Here is a 25,842-nt window from a genome sequence, read left to right as displayed (position 1 = left end):
AGGGGTAAAAACTGCAAACAAATTAAAATGCCCTGGAGGCTCCAGGAGCCACAACAGGTTGTAATTTCCTTTGTGATGCAAATGCCCTAGCTGGCAGCACAAAGAAGCTTTGCAGGAAATAGCTAAGTTTGATCAGCAAGTTCAAATTGTAGCCCTCCAGAGAGAGAGAGAAAAAAAGCAGGTATTGGTATTGCTATTTTAGTCCCAATAGGAGGTTGGGTATACTAGAAAATGTTTAAATGTAAGCAGTCTTTTAAGAAGGCTCCCAGAGAGAAGACTGAGAAATTGGCGTTTATAAAAGATGTTACCCCTTTTGAACAAAATCTTGCAAAGTTTCGGGCATAGCCCTTGGTCTAATCAAGTGTTAGCTGCTGTCCATACAATTTCAGACTGCCTTTCTCTTGCTCTCTGGGGGAGGGGGGGTGGAAACCAAGATGGGGTTCATGTCTGGCTACATGGACACACTTGATTTCAGATCGGGCGGCAAGGGGGAGCTGGCCGGGAGGGGAGTGGGGTGGTTGGGAGGAGGTTGGGGGGAGCAGGGCTAATCAGAGGGAAATTGGGGGGCGGGGGAGAGAACCAGCCAGCAGGAAGCAGAGGGTTGGAGGAGCAGGGTTGGCCAGGGGAAATCAAGGGGGGAACCGGCCGGTAGGAAGCAGGTCTGGCCGGGAGGAGGCTGGGGGAGTGGGGTTGGCTGGGGGGGGGGAGGAGAACCGACTGGCAGGGAGCAGGGCTGGCCAGGAGGGAGTCCGGGGGAGCGGGGCTGTCTGGGGGGGAACTCCATAGATCCCGGGGTGCTGCTTGTCCTGCGCATGGTCCCACCCCCATCCCCCTCTTCTCTACTGTGTAGCTGCGTACTGCTGGGCAGTCAGAAGCCCTCTACCGGCTGCCTGGACATCCAGCCCTCTACCAGCTCGGCAGTAGGCAACTTTGTACTGATACTCATGATACTAATAAAACTTACTAACTTAGAAAATACCAGACATTTCTATGTCCGGTATTTTCTCAATTTGTTTCCCAGACAAAGCTCAAATATTGGACTGTCTGGTTCAAAACCGGACACCTGGCAACCCTCCTTCCTTCTGGCCCTCCCACCCCTTCCTGTTCTAACCATGCTGGGCAAGGCAGCTTCAAGTTACGTTTCCTGCCTCATTGTGCTTAGCTGAGGGCCTGGACACGACTTCGCAAACTCAAAAACCAAACACGATAAAGAAGCTCTGTGGAAACAAAGCCCATCACTCGGTCCCCTCCCCCCAGAGCCCGGCTGTGGCTGGAGTGTGAGGCTGGAGGAGGAAGGGGGAGCAGCACATGCCGGTCACATTGAACATTGGGAGCCGCGTGCTGGGGCCATTAACGGCCGCTCGTCGCACGCACTCTAGCGCCAGGCGGAAAACCGCGAGGAGGTGGCAGGTTGGGTCAGGTGAGACGTGGCCTCCCAGAGCAGGTGCCAGCGTCGCCTCAGTGCATGGTAGAGGTGAGGCTTTGGCTCCTGCCCACACATTCACCGTGTCATGGAGCAGGGGATCTCCAGGTCTCCCCCCGCATTCGATACCAGCCGGGCTGGAACTGGCCCTACCTCCACCCCCACCCCGAGCCCGAGCCTCGTGCAGATTGGGTGCTCCCCCCCATCTTCAGCCTGGAACTAAGGCTGTTCCCTGCCACCTTGAGGTGCTGTGTGCCTCAGTTTCCCCTCCTGTCCATTGCGGAACATAGCCATGCCCTGACTCGCTCTGGCAATGGAGGCTGCATACCTCAGTTTCCCTACCTGTCTATTGGGGAGAACAGCCCTGCTCTGACTTGCTCTGGTGCAGGAAGGGGGAGGGGGGCTGTGTGCCTCAGTTTTCCCACCTGCTCATTGGGGAGAACAGCCCTGCCCTAACTCACTCTGGCAATGGAGGCTGTGTGCCTCAGTTTCCCCACCTGTTTATTGGGGAGCCTATCCCTGCCTTAACTCACTCTGGCGATGGGGGCTGGGTAACAGATGCAAACACTGGCTGGGTTTCCAAAGAGGTCCCTGTGATTTAGGCACAAACCTCCACTGATTTTCAATCCCTGCCAGTTTTTTGGACCCAGGCTCCTCATTTAAAGCCCATTGGAGTGAGAGGAAATGGGGATGAATAGGCTTTGGTTCAGGCTCTGTGTCTCCATGGGACTCGTTGCCCGCCCTTCCACCTAACAACTTCCTGTAACACTGACCAGTCCCCTCACTCCCACCCATGCTGCTTTGCAGTTTCCCACTCGGTGTCTGAGAAGGGACAGACCCCGGCAGCTCCTGGGAGCAGCGGAGCTGGGAGCAGAGATACATCGACACCCTCTGTGAGCGGGGACCCCAGCACAGCAGCCTGCAGAGCCCGCCTGGAGTGTGACTGATCCCAGCTCTGCCCCGTGGCCCAACCTGGCCCAGCAGGTAACCCCAGCTCATGAGTGTCTGAGTCGCCCTCCCCTGGGCACTGCCAGTGGGAACCCAGCTGCTGGGCCAGGCCCTGGGGATCCTGCAGGGCAGGGACATGCTGCCCCCTGCTGGCTGCACCGTTCTAGCCCCCAGTCCCGCTCAGTGCCAGGCCTGGGACTGGGGCTCTGATGAGTCTGTGGAGCAATGACATCTACGGGCTATTCAGGGTAATACTCAGCCTTGAAGATTTTCATAAGAATGTAATACAAAGCTGTCCATTATTTCCCTCTGTGTGTGTGGGGGGGGGGTCACATCTCAATACACAGATTGTCCTGTTCCTCAATATCTATGTTCTATTTCCATCCCCGTTGCCCCATAACAGGCTCCCCTCACCCCTCTCATTTCCTCTCACTGCTGGGTCCCAGGCTCCCTCCTGTTCCCAATGTAATACCACCTCTTCCTCTACAAAACGCAGGGTCACAGCAGTCCTGGAGCCACCACAGAATCATAACATCACAGGCTGGAAGAGACCACAGGAGGTCTTCAAATCCAGCCCCTTCCCAAAGCAGGACCAACCCCAACTAGATCATCCCAGCCAAGGCTTTGTCAAGCTGGGACTTAAAAACCTCTAGGGCTGGAGATTCTACCCCCTCCCCAGGGAATCCATCCCCACTCTCCTAGGAAAATAGTTTTTCCTCATCTCCAATCTCGACCTTCTGCACTGTAACTTGAGACCATTGTTCCTTGTTCTGCTTCTGTCACTACTGAGAACAGCCTCTCTCCATCCTCTTTGGAACCTCCCTCCAAATTTAACAAATCCCCCCTCACTCTTCACTTCTGCAGACTAAATAAGCCTGAATCCCTCAGCCTCCCCTCGTAGGTTTTATGCTCCATCCCCCTTATCATTTTGGTTGCCCTCTGCGGGACCCTCTCCAATGAATCCACATCCTTTCTGTAGTGGCAGGCCCAGAACTGGATGCAATACTCCTGATGTGGCCTCACCAGTGCCAAATAAAGGAGAATAATCACATCTATAGATCTGCTGGCAAATCTCCTCCTAACGCAACCTAATATGCCATTAGCCTTCTTGGCTAGCAGGACACACTGTTGACTCATATCTAGCTTCTCATCCACTGTAACCCCAGGTCCTTTTCTCCAGAACTGCTACCTAGCCAGTCAGTCCCCAGCCTGTAACAGTGCTTGGGATTCTCCCATCCAAAGTGCAGGACTCTACACTTGTCCTTGCTGGACCTCATCAGATTTATTTTCATCCAATCCTCCAATTTGTCTAGGTCACTCTGGATCTTATCCCTGCCTTCCATCATATCTACCTCTCCCCCTAGCTTAGTACCATCTGCTGAGGGTGCAATCCTTCCTCTCATCCAGGTTATTAATAAAGATGTTGAACAAAACTGGCCCTGGAACCCATCTTAGGGGCACTCCACTTGAAACCGACCTCTAACCAGACATCGAGCCATTGATCACCACCCATTGGGCCTGACAATCTAGCTAGTTTTCTATCCATCTTACAGTCCATTTAGCCAATCCTTACTTCCTTAACTTGTTCGCAAGTATATTGTGGGAGATGGTACCAAAAGCTTTGCTAAAGTCAAGGTATATCACCACTGACTTTCCCATGTCCACAGAGCCAGTTACCTCATCATAGAAGCTAATCAGGTTGGTCAGGCACGACTTGCCCTTGGTGAATCCATGTTGACTATTCCTCATCTCTTTCCCCTCTTCCAAGTGCTTCCAAATGGTTTCCTTGAGGATCCCCTCCTTGATTTTTCCAGGGACTGAGGTAAGGCTGACTAGAGTTCCCTGGATCATCCTTCTTCCCTTTTTTCAAGATGGGCACCACATTTGCCTTTTTCCAGTCATCCGAGACCTCTCCTGATCTCCATAGGTTTTCAAAGATAATGGCCAAAGGCTCTAATGACACTTCCAACTCCCTCAGGACCTTCTGATACATTAAAGTACCGCTCTGTCCTCTGGGAGCTACTCCCGCTGCAGCTCTACAAAACCTCTTCTTACTGACTAATTAGTACTCCAGGGTCAGAGAGACTAGAGTCACTTGTGCTGGCCCCCTCCCGTCTCTTCCCCGCCCCATGGTGAGGGGTGGCGCAGCAGCAGAGGGAATGGGGCTGTAGGTGGGATTGGGGGCCTGTCTCTCCCAGCCCTAGCTGCACCAACCACCCATGACAAAGGTGCTTTAAGACACTGGTAGCCTTCCCCATTTGTGTGTGCCAAAGACAGCTCAGCTGGGCCTAGTATGAGTGAGCGTGAGAGGCAGTAGAGAGACACCCCTCACTAGATACCTCCAGAGCAAAGAGAGACTGTGAGTGTGGGCAGGAAAGAGGTTATTGCGGGCAGAGACACTGGAGCACAGGAGTCAGTGATCCAATATGGAATAATGGATCCCAAACTCATCAACCGAGTGGCCCAAGGAACCATTCAGCCTTTCAAGGGAGACTCTTTTGTCCTGCCTACAGCCAAGTTCCCTGTTAAGTACGAGGCCTGGTAAGGAACCGGATCCCAGGAAACTCTCACAGCTCCTCACCCTCTGTTAACCTCTGGGACGGCTGCTGGACATTGAGTGGACATTTTCAGAGAACAATCCCTGGAGATGCCAAAATCTCACTCTGGGTGGCAGAAGCCAGTGCTAACCCCATCGTTGCATCTATGTAGCTGGGATTGCTTTTTCCAGCGTGCATCACTTTGCACATTGCAAGACAAACTACTGTGCACAGGCTGGGGCCGCAGCCCGATTGATGCAACCGGAAACAGGGCCAATTCACAGCAGCTGGGGATCAGCCCTAGCACCTTCTGAATGCTTGTTAACCACTGTCACAGGGCGGCCTTCTCACCTGTTCTTTGTAGTCTGACAGTGACATTTTCTGATGTGAGCTCAGGCCATGGTTGCAAAACAGAACATCCAAGACGTTAGCCAGTAACTAGTCTGGCTAGTTGGTTCGTCCATCGGCTCCTCTGCTGAACTCTTGGAACCAGGGCCGTGCTGTGGATCCGTTCTAATCCTACATCTCAGTAACCCTTTCCTCCGCAACACGCCAGGTACAACAGTGGCTCTGGGAAAATAATTCCCAGGTGGAACGAATGTCCTCACATGGTGTGATAACGAGACTAAAGATGGTTTCTGGTTAACACTCTGGACTGGGACCTGGGAGATCTGGGTTACAAAGTTCTGCCTCTAACTTAGTGTGTGACCTCGGCAAGTCACTTAGGGCAAGACCTTAGGAGGTATTTAGAAACCCAATTACAAACTGTTAGGGTATGTCTACACTACAAAGTTAATTCGAACTAACAGACATTAGTTCGAATAACTTTGATAGGCGCTACACTAGCAAACCGCTAGTTCGAACTTAATTCGAACTAGCGGAGCGCTTAGTTTGCACCAGATAAACCTCATTCCACGAGGACTAATGCCTAGTTCGAACTAACTAGTTCGAATTAAGGGCTGTGTAGCCACTTAATTTGAACTAGTGGGAGGCTAGCCCTCCCCAGCTTGCCCTGGTGGCCACTCTGGGCACCACCAGGGAAACTCTTCTGCCCCCCTCCCGGCCCCGGAGCCCTTAAAGTGGCACGGGCTGGCTTCGGTGCCCGTGCCAGGTGCAAGCCTGCCAGCACCCAGCCAGCAGACCCTGCACCTGGCACGGCTCGAGCCAGCCACCCACTGCCACCCAGCCCTCCGCCTCTTCCCGGGACCAGGCTGGCGGCTCCCGGGAGCCTGCCCAGGTCCACAAGAGGTGGGCACCTGCCTGGTCTAGTGCAGACATCGTGGACCTCATCCACGACCTCCGCACTAGGCACAGGAAGGTGGCCATCTAGGGCAGAATAGCTGCCAGCCTGGCCACCCAGGAGCAGGTTTGCATGAAAATCAAGGTGGTCCAGTGAGACCCCCGACCCTGAGCCCTGAGCTTAGAATGGCCGTACTGGGTCAGACCAAAGGTCCATCTGGCCCAGTAGCCTGTCTGCCGACAGCGGCCAACACTAGGTACCCTGGAGGGGATGGACCGAAGACAATGACCAAGCCATTTGTCTTGTGCCATCCATCTCCAGCCTTCCACAAACAGAGGGCAGGGACACCATTTCTCCCCCTGGCTAATAGCACTCCATGGACCCAACCTCCATGAATTGATCTAACTTCTCTTTAAACTCTGTTCTAGCCTTCACAGCCTCCTGCAGCAAGGAGTTCTACAGGTTGACTATTTGCTTTGTGAAGAAGAACTTTCTGTTATTAGTTTGAAGCCTGCTACCCATTCATTTCATTTGGTGTCCTCTAGTCCTTCTATTATGGGAACTAATGAAGAACTTTTCTTTATGCACCCTCTCCACACCACTCATGCTTTTATAGACCTCTATCATATCCCCCCCTCAGTCTCCTCTTTTCTAAGCTGAGAAATCCCAGTCTCTTTAGCCTCTCTTCATATGGGACCTGTTCCAAACCCCTGATCATTGTAGTTGCCCTCCCCTCTCCCACCCTCTCTCTTCCCCTCTCCCACCTCCTTTTCCCAGTCTTCCCCAGTTTTGTTCACTAAAGAGAGTTTCTATTTTTGAACACACGTGTCCTTTTTTTTGTACATCAGGAAGGGGGGCCAGGGATGGGTAAGTGGAAGGAGGTGAGGGAGGAATGGGGCACGAGCCCCTGATGGGGAGGACTGGGCTGGCTCTGTGGGCTCCTCAGGGTGGAAGCTCTCCTGCAGCCCCCCGATTGACCCCCCCCTTCCTGGATGGCAGCCTGCGGCAAGTGCAGCTGGGCTGATGGCTGAGTGCTGTGATGTGCCGAGTGTGGGCATTCAGGGCACTCCAAGCCAGGACTGCTTTGCTGTCCCTCATCAAGGTAGACAAGCAAGCGGGGAACCCCTGAGAAATGTCTGTCTGGGGTGGGGGTCGGGTCCCTTTAAGCACAGCCCTCGGCTAGCCTGAGACAGCAGCACCACGCTCTACGTCCTCATCTGATGCCCTGGCAGCACTGCTTCTGGCCATCCTTAAGCCCTGTTCAGAGTCCACTCAATGTGGATACGCTAGTTCGAATTAGCAAAATGCTGGTTCGAACTAGTTTTTAGGTCTAGATGCGCTAATTCGAATTAGCTTAGTTCGAATTAACTAATTTGAATTAAGTTAGTTCGAATTAGTGCTGTAGTGTAGACTGGGATCAGGGAGACATACCTTAGAGAAGTGATTTTCCCTTTATTCACCATTAGTGAATCCACATCTGGAGTATTGTGTGTAGTTCTGGGGCCATCACTACAGAAAGGATGTGGACACATTGGAAAGGGTCCAGCCGAGGGCAACCAAAATGATTAGGGGGCTGGAGCTCTTGACCTATGAGGAGAGGCTGAGGGAATTGGACATATTTTGTCTGCAGAAGAGAAGAGTGAGGGGGGATTTGATAGCAGCCTTCAACTTCCTGAAGGGAGGTTCCAAAGAGGACGGAGAGAGGCTGTTCACAGTGGTGGCGGATGGCAGAACAAGGAGCAACAGTCTCAAGTTATAGTGTGGGAGGTTTAGGTTGGACATCAGGAAAAACTATTTTCCCTAGGAGGGTGGGGAAGCATTGGGATGGGTTTCTTAGGGAGGAGGTGGAATCTCCAGCCCTAGAGGTGTTTAAGTCTTGGGTTGAGTTGGGATTGGTCCTGGTTTGGGCAGGAGACTGAACTCAGTCCCTCCTGAGGTATCTTCCAGCCTTAGGATTCTAGGATTCTACGAAATGGAGATGATTCACAGCTGGGATCAGGGCCCCATTGTGCCCTATCCCAGGTGAGATAAGGCCCCATTGTACTGGATATGGCACAGACACACAAGGAGTCTGTATCACAAATAGTTCACAATCTAAATAGAAATGTAGCAGGAGGAGAAACATGCGGAGAAAGGAAAAAACCTGCACAAATCACACAGCTGGTCACAACAGAGATTAAAAACCGGGTTTTTTCATTCCCAGAGCAGTTTAGCCCCTGTGACTAAACTTTAAAATAGCTACAGAGCATCTGAAAGCCCCGGCCCAAGACTGCACCAGTCTTAGCATTTTAAGGGTGGTAAGATGGGTTTAGGGCTGCATGATTTAATCTGCTGTCACTCTGAAGGACCCTTTGCAGTCACATGTGAGGTGTGGAATTCCGCTCTCTGAGAGGCGACATTTCCTGGTGTGGGACTGAGGTCAATCTCATGCACGTAGACACTGCGGTCTGTCCTACAAACAGAACCAGGTGTGTGAGCAATTCTCAGCTGTTTGCACCATGGCAGGGTAGATCATCTATGCGGATCTGAGCCTCCCCTCTGGCTTTCCTGACTCCAGGGCACCCTTTTCAGCTCAGCCCCTCGGTAAGTGGCTTTTATTTCCTGGGGGATTCATGTTAAACCCCAGGGTGTATTTTGCTTGGCAGCCTGTTGCTCTCAATGCCTGACCCAGAAGGGGACTGTGCCGGGGAAACCCTCTGGCCTTCGGGGAGTAGCTGGGATACTTTGGATCAGCTGGGATACTTTTGGATCACTCACTGCTGTGTGCGGGCTGTTGGTGCAGGAGGCTGGGGAGAGGGAAGTCCAGGCACCATTCACCATCGGGAGGGTGCATCAGACAGGTCCTTCTCCAACAAAATCCCCCCAAGTTCTGGCTGGTGGCTTGTGGAGTCATAGACGGTCACAGGATGGATTCAGACTCCTGGGGCCCTGACAAGAGTAAAAGCCTCCCCAGACATTTCCATGGAGGCACTGTATGAACTTAGAGTTAGTGAGAGTTTTTTGGAAGATAGAAAAAAGTCTAGAAGAGGCTTTGAAAACATGGCGTCTGAGGACAGGTGGAAAGAACCACATGTGTTCCGGCTAGAGAAGAGATGGCCGGGGCAGGGGGCATGATACCAGCTTTCCAATATGGGAAAGGTTGTTACTAAAGAAGTGTTGAACAGATGCTCTCTGTGGCCCTGGAGGAGGGATGAACAGTACCTGAACCTACTTAAATTGCAGCAGGGGAGCTTTAGGTGAGATTTTAGGGGAAACTTTCTTACTGTAAAGAGAGTTACACATTGAAACAGGTCAGCTAGAGAGGTTGTAGACACCCAGTCACTGTAAGATTTCAAGTATCAGAGGGGTAGCCGTGTTAGTCTGAATCTGCAAAAGCGGCGAGGAGTCCTGTGGCACCTTATAGACTAACTGAAGTGTTGGAGCATAAGCTTTCGTGGGCAAAGTGGGCAAAGACCCACTTCGTCAGATGCATGTGTCTGACGAAGTGGGTCTTTGCCCATGAAAGCTTATGCTCCTACACTTCAGTTAGTCTATAAGGTGCCACAGGACTCCTCACCACTTTTGTAAGATTTCAAGACTAGGTTAAATAAAGACCAGTTCAAAAAAGGCTGAGGCAAACTTGTTCCTGGCTCCGTGCGGGATGAGGGAGGGGAAGATGAACAAGCTGAGTTCTCAAAGTCCCTTCTAGCCCCACGCTTCTGTGAGTTTGTGACTTCAAGACTGAAATAAGTTAGAAATAATAGAATCCCATGTGAGTAAGCTAACTGCTCAAATTCAGCTGTGCAACATCCCAATTCAACTTGAAATGAAATGAAGATGCCTATCTCCTAGAGCTAGAAGGGACCTTGAAGGTCATTTGAGTCCTGTCTCCTACCTTCACAGCAGGACTATCCCTGACAGATCTTGTCCTACATGCCTAAATGTGGTGAGGGATTAAAAAAAGAGGGGGAAGGTTTCATTTTAAAATGTGGGAAATGTAAAAAGATTGGAGAAAGTGCCAATATTGAAGAAAGTGGCCAAAAATTCATCCCTGTTGCCTTTATAAAAAACGGGCAGCTCTCCAGCCATACCAGATTGGTCTATGGAGGAAAACAAGATGAGCAGGTGAACAGATAGGCCCCAGTCATTTAACAAACTCCATACGGACATAAGATTCTATCCACACTATGAGTTCAGGGCTGTATTTTTCTTTGAATCAATATTTCATACACCAGATCATGATTGTCTCTCACCTGAAGTTGGTTCTTACAGGTGCCCAGAGTCCCCGGTGGCACCGCACAGCGCTGTGGGTCGGATGGATTGGAAACATTGTCCTAGTGATCGCTGTGATAGCGCTGGGGATGTGGGGTGAGTAGCCACTGGCCCTTGTTTATTTGTGCAGCTCCATCAGCAAATAGGCTGGACTGTCCCATCCCTCTGGAATTCCATTGTGGAGCCTCTTCTACTAGCTGGTGAACATCATGTTACTGCAAAGCGCTTGTCCATAAGAGAGAGACAATTAGATGGGCAGAGGGATGGGTGTGCACACATGGGGATAGAGGGATAACAAGGCACAAACAGGAACAGGTTATAAATAAAGGGGACATTTATGGCTATAGAAAAAAAAACCATGTTGCCTTATTTTCAAATGTGTAAATATTCCCTAAATTATGAAGTTCAGAATGTGAAAAGCTCTGCTGCTGGCCAAAAAATGGAAGGATGTAGGGAGAATTAAGTGAACGTTTCAACTTTTTTGTATTTGTTTCAAACTTGAAAGTTATATTAACATTTTCAAATCAGAAAATTTCACCCAAATATTTACACTTTTTCTCACTCTCACAAAACTGAATGGCCAACCGCACATTACATTTGGAACTGGAAGTAGACAATTGGGCAGCAGCACAGATTAAAAAAGCAAACACATACAAATATAAACTAGTAACAAAGAAGGGAAGGGTTTGTTTGTTTTTTTTGACAAAGTCTGGCAGTGTTCTCCAACCTTTTTATAGCCAAGATAACTATTTGTATTTAAGGGCAACTCAAAATCTACCCTGCCTCTTCCCCAAAACCAACTCCATCCCCTTGTCTCCCTCACAAACTTTTACTGGTCTGGGGCAGGGAGGAAGGGGAATGCGGTGCTGGCTCTGGGAGGAGGGGCAGAGCTGGGGCAGAGGTGCAGGAGGGGTGCAGGGTGCTGGCTTTGCAGAGGGCTGGGGTGCAGGAGGGGACATGGGGTGTTGGCTACCAGACGGTGCTGGGAGTTAGCGTGTGGCCTCCTGCCCGGCAGCACTTACCACGGGCAGCTCTAGGTAGGTGGCACAGCAACACTAAGGCAGGGTTCCTCCCTGCTCTGGCCCCATGCTGCCCTCACAAGGGGCCAGTCTGCTCCTGTGGCTTCATGGATCGGTTGGTATGTGCCCCTGTGTGCTGCTCCTCTCTGCCAGCACTGTCCCCTTAGTTCTCATTGGCCGCAGTTCCCCATTCCCAGCCAATGGGAACTGAGGGGGCGGTGCTTGCAGCTGGAGCAATGCACCAAGACACCTGCCCCCCTTCAGCTTCCCCTCCACACACACATTGGACCAGGGGGCCCTGCTGTCAGCTCCCTGGGGTGGCCGGTGGTGTGGGGCTAGGGCATGTAGGGTACCTGCCAATTGTGATGAAAGTATTTGTAACGCTGAGGTTCTGCTGGACAAAAATCTTCCCCCCTGGCTGTTGCTGCAGAGCATCTTGGGAATCCCACATCTGCAGGGTAGCCTGGGAGATGTGGTCCGGTCAAAGAGTCTACATCAGGGGTGGGCAATAATTTTTAATGGGGAGGCACTCCAAGATTTTGGTTGGTGGTCAAAGGCCGCACTTCTGTGGAGAGGTGCAGGGTCTGGGGCAGTGGGTGGGGTTTAGAAGGGAGTGTGGGGTCTGAGAGGGAGTTTGGGTCCAAGAGGGCTTATGGGTGCAGGAAAGGATTGTGGTCTGGAAGAGGGTATAAAAGGGGTACAGGATCTGGTAGGGAGTAGTGTCCTGGGAGAAGGGGGGAAAGAGGGTGCAGAGGGTTTGGGTGGTGAGGTGGGGGAGGAGAGTAAGGGGGTGCTGGATCTGGGAGGGAGTTGTGACGAGAGAAGGGAGAAAGGGGCACAGAGGGGTTGGGTGGTGTCCTGGGGCAGGTGGTTGCAGGGAGAGGGGGTGGGATGCCAGAGGCAGGCTCTGGCTAGGAGGTGCTTAAATTCACAGCTCCCAGCCAGCAGCCGTGCAAGAGCCTGAAATAGGCTCCATGCCTGTGTGCTGGGCAGGCTGCTCCACCTGGCTCTGCTCCCGCACAGGGAGGGAAGGAATGAGGAGGCTTCATTCACTGTCCCTGCCTTCAGCAAAATTTCTCAGCTCCTATTGGCTGGAAACTGGCCAATGGGAGTTGGGAGATTTTGCTACGAGACAGGAACAGTGGACAAAGCTTTCTCCTCCGTGCCCAGCTTGCAGAGCAATTAATAGCCTGCTGTTTAAAGCTGCATTTGCTGCGTACTGAGGTTGTCAGGAAGGCAGCCATGGGCCGGATGTGACCCGCTAGCTGCCTCTTGCCCATCCATGCAGTAGAGTGCAGATAAATAAAAGGAAGTGAAAACTCCATCTAGTGCCTGGCTTGTGCACAAAGGGAGAGATCCAAGAGGAAGGGGAATTCTACCGTGTGGTGCCAATAAAACATCCCAGAGCAGTGACTGTCGTAGCTGTAGGCTTCCTGTGCAACAGGGCGTTGATCTTCTGGGAGAATTACTGCAGGAGATCCAAGGTGATCCTGGGAAAAAGAGTCCGGCCTTGTGGACTGGTCCTTGAGACCTGTCTCTGCTGCTGACTTCTGACATGGCCTTGGGTGAGTCTCTTCTTCAGTCTATGCCTCAGTTTCACCACGTTGGGCTGCAGGTCCATCCTTCATTGTTACCATCTGGGAGGTAGTCAGGGATTTCCAGGTTGTGCTCTGCCTGCAAGTTTTCCCACAGTCTCTGGGAGTGCCCCCTTTATGGAACTTCACTTTCCCATAGGTGAGCCCCACAGCCCTGGGACTCCAACACTGGGCTTTTGGGATCTAGAAATCCCCTTGTTCACACCCTGGCTTCCCAGTAGGTCTAATGAGTTCAGATGCCTGGTAAACACTTCACTCCTGTAGGGCATGATGCAGCCACCTTTCCAAACCAAGCTGACCGTAGGCGTGCGCAGCACATTTCATTAGGGTGTTGTAGCCAGACAGGACCCCCCCCCCCCGACATCCATCTTGCTTGCCTCTCTGAGATGCCTGGAGTACACAGGGCACACAGAGCAGTAAAATCAGCATAGTCTTTGAAACCTTGACAGGAGGCCTGGATATGCTAGCTCACAGTGACCCTGGACAACTGTAAGCAGAGATATGAGGGTGATCGAGCTAATTGCTGACCTAAAGGCTGCAGAGGAGTGTTCTTGACTAAAACCCATATTGATACGATCACACACACTGTCTGGGGGAAGGAATCTTCCACACAGTAAAGAATGTCCAGGATTCACAATTTAGTTATCTCTCTTGCAAGTGTAAATTAAGTTGAAACCCCCTTGTAAGAACTGGCGTCATAAAGACGGACCAACACAATTTGGCATCTTAGATAAGAAAGAGGATATGGGCCCCTATGGGTATAAAGATGGGTCCAGCAGCACACTTACTCTGAGTGTCAATCTACCCTCTACCTGCTGGTTGGGTTAGGTGATTGGCCTCCCGAGGTTCCATGGGGACGCCCACCTCGTATTCGCCTTTCCTAGGGATTGAGGGAGCAGCCGTGGCTTGATACGCTGGAGTCAAGAGGCACAGAAGGGGGCAAAAATTATACCTGGATGTGTCCTTTGTCTTAAGTGTACACATAGACTTAGCCTCTTTAAAGATTAAGCTGTCACTTGGTACCATTATTTCTATTTTCTATCTTTATTTTCTTTGTAACCATTTTTAAGATCTGTATTTGCTAGCAGTTAAGAAAGAGAGTAATAGCCATTGTAACCATATGATTTATAAGCTTCTTTAATAAACCTGTAACTGTTTAAGTTTTAACCTGACTCCTTCAGTTGCTGTAACAGAACCAAGTACAATTTAAAAGAACTCCAGCCAGTCATAAGGGACAGATACAGGCAGAGCTGGGCATTTGGATCATGTCACTTCCAGGGGACAGATTCGTGGGGCGCCTGTCAGCCTTCCCCAGGCTGCCCACTGCAAAAGGGACTGTGTGCCCTAGCAGTTAAAGTCTCAGGTGTAATAAGCGCTCCCTGTACACTCTGGGGTGTCTATCAGCCTGTTGGCTGCTCGCCGTGAAGGGACCCTGGTCCTAGTGGTCAAAGACACGGACGTAAAACTTCTCGGGGTACCTGTCGGCCTCTCCTAGGCCACCTGCTGCGACAGGACCTTGTGTCCCAGCAGTTGAAGACTCGGGTGTATAACACACACACACGCACTGCCCTGACCATTGGCTGACAGGTGTGCACCCAAAGAATTTTTTTAAATGCATTTTGACCCCCCCATTAGCCACACCCCTGGCCCCCATTAGCCACGCCCCTGGAGGTAACCCTCTCTGGTCAAGATGGGCACATGACCAAAAGTAAAAATTGTTATGTGACCCCTGACCCAAGGATTTTTCCCACCATCCTCCTACCAATAGGAATTGGTTTGGCCCCAACCAATCCTCCCACCCCATGCAACTATCCTGCAATTGCATTAATCCAATGTGTGTGACATTAATGCAGGGGTGGAGAGGCTGGGGGGGAAAGGGGAAGTGTTTCCTCTAAGAGTTTCCTCCCATGAGCAGAATGAATTTTGTGTTGTGCACCAGTACCGAAGTCATGTGGCTTGTTTGGAGGTGCCATTGTGGCACCCAAGTTATTAATAAATATCTACCTTTCCCCTCTGCTGCCATGTCTCCTCCCCTTGCTCCATCAACTCCCCTGGTGCCTGCTGCCCCCCAGCTCTGCACCCTCCTCTGCTGTCCTGACTCCTGCCCTTCTCACTGCCCTCAGCCTCCCTGAGACCTGCCCCCCTCCACCAGCCCTTTTCTCCCCCGTGCCCACTCCTCCAGTAGCCCCACTCTGATCAGGTGAGCTACCCCTCCTCATCCCTTCATAACACCTCCCTCGCCTCGCCTCTCTCCTCTGGTGCTGGTCCCTCCCCTGCAGGTGTCTGCCCTTCTGCTTCACCCCCAGAATCCCCTGGCACCTGCACCTTCCCTTACCCCTGCACCCTCCTGGTGCCTCCCCTTCCCTCACTGCCCCTGCCCCTTTACCCTTTTTTCCCTGATGCCCATCCCCTCACCACCCTCTGCCCCCATTCCCCTCATGCCCCTGTGCCCTTACACATGACTTGCTGCAACCCCACCTTCCTCATGCCCACCCCTTCTGTCAAGCCTTCTCCCAGCACCTCCCCCTCCAATCCCCAATGCCCTTCCCCTCTCCTCTCCTCTCCCACCATCACCCTGTCCCCTCTCCCACTGACACCTCCCCTCCTGCCCTTTCTCTCATTGTCTGCACTTGGCTCCCTGGCATTTGTGTCTCCTCTACCTTGTCCCTTTGGTCCCTTCCCCTTTCTTCCCCCTCTCCCCTCCCACTCCGTGCAAGCCCCTTCCCCTTTCTTCCTCCTCCACCCTCCCCCACTACAAAAGCCCCTTCCTCTCCCACCCCTTCCTCTATTCCCCCCCCCTTACCTTCAGCTTCTGCCTTACAGCTTGCAGGGCTGGAGTCAGAGCCAGCCAAGCTGCAGGGCCGGGCAGGGGCACCCTCAGGGTGCCGTATGGTGCTGCCGGGCTGGGTGGAGGTGCTCCCGGGTGCCTCATGGGTGCCGCGCAGTGCTGCCGTGCTGGGCAGAGGTGCGCTGTGCTGCTGGGCCGCGCAGTGCTGCCTGGCCGGCACACCCTGTGCGCATGCCTATGAAGCTGACATTGATTAGCCAGCTGGGACACAGCCTTCGAGGGCCATTAGGTTAGTCTGGGAAGGCAGAGCTGAGCTCTGTGTCCATGCTGGCAAAAATCACCTGCCTCAAAGCTGCTGGGGCTTCAACTTTCTCTTTGCTGGGCAGCCCAGTTTGTATTTCCTGGAGCCAGTATCTCTGGTGACTCCACGCTTCTGTTGATCTGACTGCTTGGGCTGCCAGTTGTTAAGACATAATTGCTGACTCTCCATCCAAACACGGATCATTTTGGACAGTGCAGTGCTATGGATCCAGACAGGTTCACTGTCTCAGTGACTGTCCCAAAGAGAAAGAGAATCCTTTTGAAACCAGTGGGGAAACTGAGGCACACACCTCATTTATCAAAACATGACAGCTTCTGCATTGGCAGGCAGAGGCTACAGTGACTGGGAAGGCAAAAGCTCCTGCATGAATGGGCTGTGCCCCTCACTCTGGTATCAGGGCACCTGCAGGCTGTCCCTGTTGTGGCTGGGGATGACTCCTTATATTAGGGTTGTTAGCAGCTGGTCTGATAACTGCTTAACTGATGAACCAGCTCCCACCTGCCATCCCGCATGCTGCTGTCCCATTGCCTGCCAGGATCCCAGGTGCTGATTGCAAACCCTGCTCCCCACCTGCAGGCTCCACGTCCCTGCAGCAGGGTCAGGGCTGGCGCTGCCACCCCACGGAGGGCTCACAGCATGGCAGGAGCTGGGGGTGGATTTGGGTTGGACAAGGGCTGGATTGGCCATGTGGACGTACAGCAGTGAAGTATTCGGGGTCTGATCCTTCGGCATCTACGCATACAACAGAGAAGGCAAACGGGAGCTTTGTGTCCCAGGATCTCCAAGGCGGAGGCAATAGGCAAACTGAGGCCCAGACAGGGGAGTGACTGGCCTGCGGACAAGAGGAAAGGCAGGGGCATGGCTAGGAGAGGAACCCAGGAATCCTGCTTCCCAGAATCCCTTCCTCTCCCCCACCCGTCCCACCCAGCACCAGCTCCCACAATCCTCACAGAGCTGAGATTGGAACCCCCAAGCTGAAATTCCCAGAACTAACCACTAGACCCCACTGCCCACCTGCGGGAAAGGAGAGAAACTAGCAGTTCTACACCCACTTCCCTGCTCTAACCCAATGTACCCGCTCCGCCCCCAGAGCCAGGCACCTTCACCCCCCTGCCCTAGCCCAATGCCCTGACCCTCCTCCGGAGCCAGGGACCCCCCCCCCCACACCACTGCTCCACCCCAGTGCCCCTCCCCCAGCCTCCACCCCAGTGGTGCACAACCTGTGGGTCACGACCCCCAAGGGGGTCCCAGATGTCTCCCTGTGTGGTCGCCACGCTGCGTGGCTGCCAATGGCCAGGCTCTGCCGTGGGGGTCGTGCCTGAAAAAAGCTTGTGCTCCAATGCACCTGCCCCTTTTCCCGCCAGGCGCTGGGGGACGTGCGCAGAGCAGCCATTAACGGTCTGAGCATGCGGCTCAGAACATTCAGTGGGACCAGCATGTGCTGCCTCCCTTGCCCCCTGTTCATATGAATGGAGATGCCCATCTCCTAGAGCTGGAAGGGACCTTGAAGAGTCCTCAAGTCCAGTCCTCTGCCTTCACAGCAGGACCAAGTACCAGCCCTGACAGATTTTTACCTCAAATGGCCTCCTCAAGAATTGAACTAACAACCCTGCTTTAGCAGCCAATGCGCGAACCACTGAGCATTGTTTGAGGCAATTCTCAAACCCCCTTCAGCTAAGTACCATGGCCGATGCTGCTCCTCCCCTGGCCTCGAGCCCACCCACATAGGTCAGAGGAGGGGCAGCACCGGCCATGGTACTTACAGCTGAAGGGGGAGCAGCAGGTGGGAGGCGGGACAGATGCTCTCAGGTTTGAAGCCCTCTCCCCATGGCAAAGTGTGACCCTAAAACAATATTTCATGCACTAGATCCCAATGGTCTCTCACTAGACGTTGGTTCCTGCAGGTGCCCAGAGCCCCCAGTGGCACCACACAGCGCTATGGGGCAGATGGGCTGGGAACATGGTGCTGCTGGTCGCTGTGATTGTTGAGGGGATGTGGGGTGAGTAGCTGCCTCACCGAGTTTGTCAGTGCGAGTCTGTCAATGACTGGTCTGAACTGTCCCATCCCTCCCACTAGCTGGTGACCCTCACACTGCAAAGCACTGGACTGTCGCACAGAGACAATCAGATACCCAGGTAGATGGTGCGCATGGGGATGGAGGGATAATTAGATCCTGTCACACACTGGAGCTGGCTACAAGGAAGTGGGATTCCATCCTCCCTCCCTCCCTTTCACTGGGCTGGCACAAAGGGTTGGGATGCAGGGTGCTGGCTCCGGGAGGCAGTCCAGGGCTAGGGCAGGTGCTTGGGGTACAGGATGGGATTCAGGATAGAGGAGGGAAAACTGCTGGTGCTGAGAGGGGATTCGGGGCAGGGGGTCAGGGCGCTGACAAAGTTTTGATCAGAGTTACGAACATTTCAAAGTTTGCCCAATTTGGGGCAAAACCAAATGTTGAAATATTGGAATTACCAGTTCATTTGTTTTCTATCAAAGACACACAGCAGCGAGAGAGAGAGGGAGATGCACCAAGGGAGACCTAGTGAGAGACCCTGTGAAAGAGAGTTTTGTCCTTGAGGCTACGTCTTCACTGCATTCTTATTTTGGAATAAGCTATTCCGGAGGTGATATTCCGAAATATCTTATTTCAAAATAGCATGTCTACACTACAGGGAAGCCTCAAAATTAGTCCGAGGCAGGCTCCTCTAATGTGGATGTCTCGATTTAGAACCCCCCCAGCAGGCACTGGGGAGTAATTACTTTGAATGGCCCTGGGGAGGAGTTATTTTGAATTAGCAGCAGTGGAGCGTCCACACTACCGCTATCCCGAAATAGCTATTTTGGAATAAACGTTATTCTGTATGGAATGAAGCTAACAGACATCAGAATAAGCTGTCTGTTATTTCAAATGTATTTTGAAATAACGGAATTGCTGTGTAGATGCTTGCATTGTTATTTTGGAATAACAGCCATTGTTATGAGTAGCAGCTGGTGTGTAGACGAACCCTGAGACCAGAGTTCTACTCCCAGATCTGTGGCATGGCCTTCCAAATGTCCTTTGCCCTGATGCTTCTATTTCTTCCCCTCAGCAACATTTTCATCCTGTTTATTTCAGGGGAAATTTTAAGAAGCCCCAGAAACATCATGTTGATACTGATGTTGAATATATCCCCTTGGGCTGTCAGCGTTTAGCTCTGGGGCTTGGGAATCCATTCCAGGATCCACCACAGACTCCTTCTGTGACTGGGAGCAAGTCACTGAATTACACTGAGCCTTAGTTTCCCAAATGTAAAATGGAGATCATGCCTTCTTTCTCTGTACTGTTTGTAACTTCTTTGGGGCAGGGACTGTCTCTCACTGGGTCTGTGCAGCGCCCAGCCCGATGAGGCCCTGATCTCAGCTAGGGAAGGGACGGTCTCTCACTGTGGGTCTTTGCATAACAGGGGATAAATGAAGAAAGGACATCACCAAAGGACATCAGCTGGGAATGTTTCCCCCTGAATGTCGTGTTTCCCTCTCCAGGCTGACATGTCAGAGGGAGCTGGCTGATCGCAGCAGGGTGCAGGACTGGGCAGGAGCTCACAAGTGCTCTGATAAGGAATGTTGGCTCAGTGGTTTTGGTGCTAATCTGGACTCAGGAGCTCTAGGACCAGTTCCAGGTTCTGCCACTGATTCCCCGTGTGACCCTGGGCTGTTCCCTGAAGGCTGGAAATCCACAGGGTTTAGGTGCTTAACAACACAGCGAGACACCTAGGGCAGGTCTACACAGGAAATTAGCTGCACAACTTGAGCTACGCTAATTGTGTAGCTGAAGTCGAAATAGCTTATTTTGGCTTTTGGCACTGTCTATGCGGCAGGAAGTCCAAGAAAGAGCAGTCTTCCTCCGACTTCCCTTAGGGTGCGTCTACACAACATCCTAAACTTGAAATACGATACGCAATCTGCACTATGCAAATTCCATATCTGATTTTGATTGAATTTCAAAATAGGCTGTTTTGAAATTTGGTGCATCTACACAGCACCAGATTTCAAAATAACACGCTATTTTGAGACATCTCTTAACCTTCATGGAACGAGTGTTACTGGGATGCACTAGAGGGGGAGAGGCACCCATCCCAGCCTGGGAGGAAGTCTGAGCAAAGCAATGACTGTAGCAGCAGAGAGACCCAGACACTCTGACCACCAGCCTGACACCCTCAGGGCTGCAGCCCAGCCCCTCAGCTTCCTGTGAGATCTCACACCCCCACCCATGTCTCCTGGCCTCTCCTCTGAGACCCAACACAGGTGAGGAGAGCTGCACTGTATTGAACCTGCAGCCCCCCGAGGGCCAGATCACATGGTCTGTCCCCAGCCTGGAATCCAGGCTGGTCCTCCCTCTGTGCCTCAGTTTCTCCAGTGGTACAGTGGTGATAACAGCTCTGTGCTGTGTCTCACCTGGGGTGGGGAGGCTAAATCTAGTCAGACTCTGAGGTGCTCTGACACTGTGGAGGAGAGCAGTGAGTAACTGAGAGAGCTGCAAACACAGGCTGGGTTTGCAGAAAGGCCCCAGGGATTTAGGTATCTCTCAAGCTGATTTTTCGGTCCCAGCCACTTTATCAGACCCTGGCCCTTTGGGGCTGCTCCGTAGCCCAGGGGAGTCAGAGGAGATGGGGCTGAACAGACTTAGGGCCAGGCCCTGGGTCTCCTCAGGGCTCTGTCAGTTCTCCTGTCTAACACCCTCCTGTAACACTGACCAGTCACCATTCTCCCCAACGCTGCTTTGCAGTTTCCCAACTGGCGTCAGAGAAGGGACAGACCCCGGCAGCCCCTGGGAGTGGGGACCCCAGCACAGCAGCCTGCAGCGCCTGCCTGGAGCGTGTCCGATCCCAGCTGTGCCCCACGGCCCAGCCCGGCCCAGCAGGTAACCCCAGCTCATGTGTGTCTGAGCCGCCCACCCCCAGGCACTGCCAGTGGGAACCCAGCTGCGGGGCCAGGCCATGGGGCTCCTGCAGGGCAGGGACACGCCGCCCCCTGCTGGCTGCACTGATCTAGTCCCCATCCCCACTCAGTGCCAGGCTGGGAATGTACCTGCCTCTGCAGGGCCTGGCTGTGGGGCAGCGACACCTAGTGTCTGTTTTCGGGTATTACATGGGAAGATTTAAATAGCTGTAATACAAAGTGATCCAGGGTTTTTTTCGGTGGGAGGTGGGGTCAAAACTCATTATTAGAGACACTGTCACACACACACACACACACACACACACACCATTCCCTGGCATCTGGGCCCATGTCCTCGCCCATTTCACATCACCCCTTGGTTCTAGCCTTCCCTGCTAGTCTGAGTTTATCCCACAGTTACTCTAAGACCTTCTAGGCCACTCTGGCTGTGAAAAGGGGTCTTAATGTGGGTACTTACCTGGTCCCAGATGGACCAGTCCTGCTGGCGTGGAGCTGCTGGAAGGGCCCCTCCCCAATGTTCCCTCTAATGTTTTCCAGCCGTGTGCAGAATGCCCTGTGCACTGAGGCATGTGTGGATGTGCACCACCAATAGACACACATGCTGCTGTCTGTGCGCGCTCTGCTAATCGGCTGGGCAGCATTTGAATGTCTCCTGGGTGCTCACCCAAAGGCTCAGCTTACAGGAACCCTGCGCAACAGCCTCTTCCCAGCTCCCAAAGTAGGGGCAGAGCAGGGCGTGTGGCTAGAGCACAGTGCACCATGGGAATTCTCTGCTCTCCAGGGCCCAGATGGGAGCAATGGGTTAGGCAGAGCAGCCCCAAGGCTCCTTTGACCATCCCCCTGGAGCCAGGCAGGGCCCAGCCCCAGACTGCAGGGAGCACAAAGGGGATTCAAGGGGAAAGTACAAACTGGAGATGGAAGAGTGCAGTCGATCAACCGACAGGCAAAAGCTTATAGGTGAATGCTCTACACGACACGCATTTCCCCCTTCCCTCTGCCAGTGCATCGTTTAGCAGGATGCCCAGCAGCCCGGCTCAGTTCTGGCTCATGCCGAGTCCAGGACCTACCCCCGTTGCGGCTCTGCTTTTAAAGAGTATTAGGAGCTGGGTGTGCAGGCAGCTTGCACCAGGTCCAGGAGCTCAGATTCCTGCCATGCCCCCAACCCCTGGACAGGGACTGCTGCTGTCCCAAGAGGAGAGCTGGTTTTTAAACGGGTTCCCCTTGCAGACCTGCTCCCACCTGGCACCTCTGATACAGAGGCAGCAGGGTGTGTTGGCAATGGGCTCCTCGGGAGTGGGGCTGGAGCGCACTGGCGGCTGACTATAGAATAATCGAGTAAGGGATACGAATTCAAGCAGATACTCGACTGTTCAGTTAACCACTATGGAACATGTCTAATTCAAACCCATTTATCCCCATCCCTGCCCGTCACAGGAAGGGGGTAGCTGGGAATGAGCCTCAGAGCACTAATGGTGCCCGTGTCTTTGCAGGGGGCGCCGGGTGCAAACTCTGCCCCTCGGACTGGCGGCTGCGCGGGGACAAGTGCTACTGGGTCTCCACAGAAAATAAACCCTGGAACAAGAGCCGCAGCGACTGCGCCGCGAGGGGCTCCCAGCTGCTGGTGATCCGGGACCGGGAGGAGCTGGTAAAGGGGCCAGTAACCCCCTGCTGGGGCTTCCCCTGCTGGGCTGGGCTTGGGTACAGAGCCTGGTTAGACACACTTGAGGACTGGGAGTTTCACAGCTGCCCAGCGGTTTGGTTTGGACGTCCCTGTTCCCATTACTGGTTACTAAGGGGGGGGTCCAAACTCCTGAGGCAGCTTTGACAGGCCCAGCAGAAATCACTAACCTCAGCGTCAGGGTAGGTGACAGAGGCAGCTCTAAGCCATTGTTAGCCTCCCCTGTGTGCGTGTGCTGAACCCAGCTCAGCTGGGAGTGCGAGTGGGGCTCTGTCTAGACTGCAGGCTTCTTTCAGAAGAAACTTTTCCGGAAGAGATCCTCCGGATAACGTCTTCCGAAAGAGAGCGTCTGCACAGCACAGAGAGCTGTGTGGTCAGTGTAAAGATACTGTCCGCACTGAACGGACGCTCTCTCCCGTGTAAGCTGGGATTGCTATGGATGGAGTGGTCACCAGGACACCTGGGCTTCTTCCTCTTTCCTCTTGTGAAAGAACTCCCTCTTCCCCGCCCACACACGCCTTTATGCAACAGAGCTCTTTCGGAAAAGGGCTTCTTCCTCGTAGAAAGAGGATTTCCAGTGTTGGAAAAACCCCTTTGTTTCGATTATTTTTTTTAAAAAAAAAAAAACACAGCTGCAATGTTGATGTAAGTGAAGATTTTTTCAGAAAAATGGCCATTAAAAAAAACACCCTCTGCAGTGTAGACACCCTGAGAGAGACAGAGCCATCCCTAGACGCAGCTGCCTAGAGCACCATGAAATCAGGGCAATTTGGTGCCACAGGTTTTGTGGTGCCCCACATGGCTGTGTAGCTTGCGTATTGGTAGGGGTGGCCCAGGAGAGAGGGAGGGGGAAAGAGAGATGCAGATCAGGGCTACACGTCCTGTAGGCCACATGAGGCCCACAGCCTGTTTGTTTGTGGCCCGCAGTGTAGTTTGTGTTTACGCAGAGCTCAACGTGTGGCCCACAGGAGGAAGCCAGAACAAAGAAGTAATCGATGTAATGCTGTTCTGCAGCTGCGCATTTTAGGAGTTAAATTCCTGGACTGTCATTGCTCAGTGAAAGTGCTGCCATAGGGGTGGAAATCGGGTAATTGTTGCATTTTGTTCATATCAGCAGAACTGACTTAAATGGGGCCTGCGTGTTGTGTAGTCTTTGTATTCATGCCTGTCGGTGTGAAAAAAGGGATTTGCATGTCTATGCAACCACGCTTAAGTTGTGGCCCTCGGCATGTGCTCGGAGCATCACTGTGGCCCCCAGGGCTTCCAAAGTCGAGTAGCCCTGATGTAGGGGGACGGATGGATGGAGGGTCTATATGGGGATTGCCAGGCTCACAGCCCCATAATTCTGGTGCTGGACTTGGTGACGACTTGGACATGAGAGAACATTCTGGTCACCAGGTGCCTGTCACACTCCCTGCAGGAGGCCCTCCAGGACCTGACGCAAGGCCCCTCTCAGCTCTGGGTGGGACTGTCCCACCCCTCCCCGGAGAAGGCCTGGACCTGGATGGATGGATCCCAGCTGGATCAGACCTGGTGAGTGATTCCTTGAGTCACTTTCCCTGTGTGGGCAGAAGGGGCTGGGGACAGGGACGGGGACAGGGACAGGGACGGTGAGGGCAGGAGGAGCAGGGATGTTCAGGGTGAGGTGACGCTGAGGTTGTCCATTGACAGTCTGTGGAGGGAGCAGAGCAAAGGGGTGAGGCCGGAGCCTTGGGGATCCCCAGAGAGGGGGGCAGGAGAGGGGCAGACATGGACCAGCCAGAGGCAGGAGGGGACCAGGAGGGGCAGCGTCGGCACAGCCCGGCAAGGAGGAGCCGTGGGGCAGGACAGAGATGGGCAGGGTCTAGCGCAGCAGGGAGGAGGGAGCTGGAGCTGGGCTTGGGCCAGGGAGAGGCCGTTAGAGTCCCTGGGCTGGCCCTGGCAGTGGTGGGGAGGGGCAGCCCCAGGGCAGAGCTGGACGGGAGAACAGGGCAGCTGCGGATCCTGTTAGCACAGGGAAGAGCCGCTGTCGAGTGAGTGTGATGGGCCCACAGGTGCTGACAGGGGCCTTTCCTGTGTGTCGCAGGCTCCCGGTGTCAGGCCCAGCTGAGGGGAACAGCTGTGGGATGATGAAGGGGAATCAGATTCATTCACAAGGCTGCAGATCTGCTCATCAGTGGATTTGCCAGCGAGACGCCGTCCCCCTCTGAGCAGGGAATGGAGGAGACCTCAAAGTGCGGCTCCATTATCCCCGAGTCACACCTGGGGAAACCGAGTCACAGACACTCACCTGCCCAAGATCACACCAAGAATTGGTGACAAAGTGGGAAATGGAACCCAGGAGTCCTGGCTCCCAGCCCTCCCTCAGCCTGTAGAAGCAAGTCCAAGCTCCGGTTTTCTGTTCCAACAGGGCTAGGCTGAGGGGTGTCACGCTGTGCTGAGCCTTGGGGACGGTTATCTCTAGTCTCCTCCCCTAGTACTGGAGAGAGAAGAGTCTGCCCCAGATCCCCAGCTCACATAAATCAGCCCAGTTCCAGTGTGTCCCAGCTGGGCATCTGGCCAGTGACTCCAGGGGAGCTGCGGCTCCATTCGCACCAGCTGGGGATCTGGGCTTTCTCCTCTATTTCTCCCCTTTTAATTTGCTGGCACCTCTGTCAGGTCCCACTCTCAGCTCTGTTCCCCGGCCCCTCCATTGCTGCCATCAAGCCTGTGACCTGACACCCCCCTGCCCATCCTGCCCTAACCGATCGTTAACTCCTGTCACTAGGCTGCTGGATAGGATGCTAAACACCTGCTGGGTGACTAGGACACTTTCCCTCTCTGTGCCTCAATTTTCCCATCTGTGAAATGGAGATAATCAAACTGTCTTGGCTGCAGCATATCAAGATCTCCTGCTCAAAAGTGCCAGATAAGAGCCAGGAACTATCATTATCACACAGGGTATGTCTACACTACAAAATTAATTTGAACTAACAGACGTTAGTTCGAATTAACTTTGATAGGCGCTACACATACAAACCGCTAGTTCGAACTTAATTCGAACTAGCGGAGCGCTTAATTCGAACTAGGTAAACCTCATTCTACGAGGACTAATGCCTAGTTCGCATTAAGTAGTTGGAATTCAGG

General features: G+C 53.1%; 1 protein-coding gene and 1 pseudogene across 5 annotated transcripts in view; both read left to right on the top strand.

Annotated features, from left to right (window-relative positions):
* LOC142823105 (C-type lectin domain family 2 member D-like) overlaps positions 1–25,842 on the top strand; it is a 250,235-nt gene that overhangs the window by 114,363 nt on the left and 110,030 nt on the right. The window lies entirely within an intron of this gene.
* On the top strand, positions 8,647–25,808 carry LOC142823064 (killer cell lectin-like receptor subfamily B member 1B allele B; annotated as a pseudogene).

Source organism: Pelodiscus sinensis, chromosome 32, assembly GCF_049634645.1.
Source record: "Pelodiscus sinensis isolate JC-2024 chromosome 32, ASM4963464v1, whole genome shotgun sequence".
NCBI classification, from domain to species: Eukaryota; Metazoa; Chordata; order Testudines; family Trionychidae; genus Pelodiscus; species Pelodiscus sinensis.
This window is presented reverse-complemented; position numbering and strand designations above follow the sequence as displayed.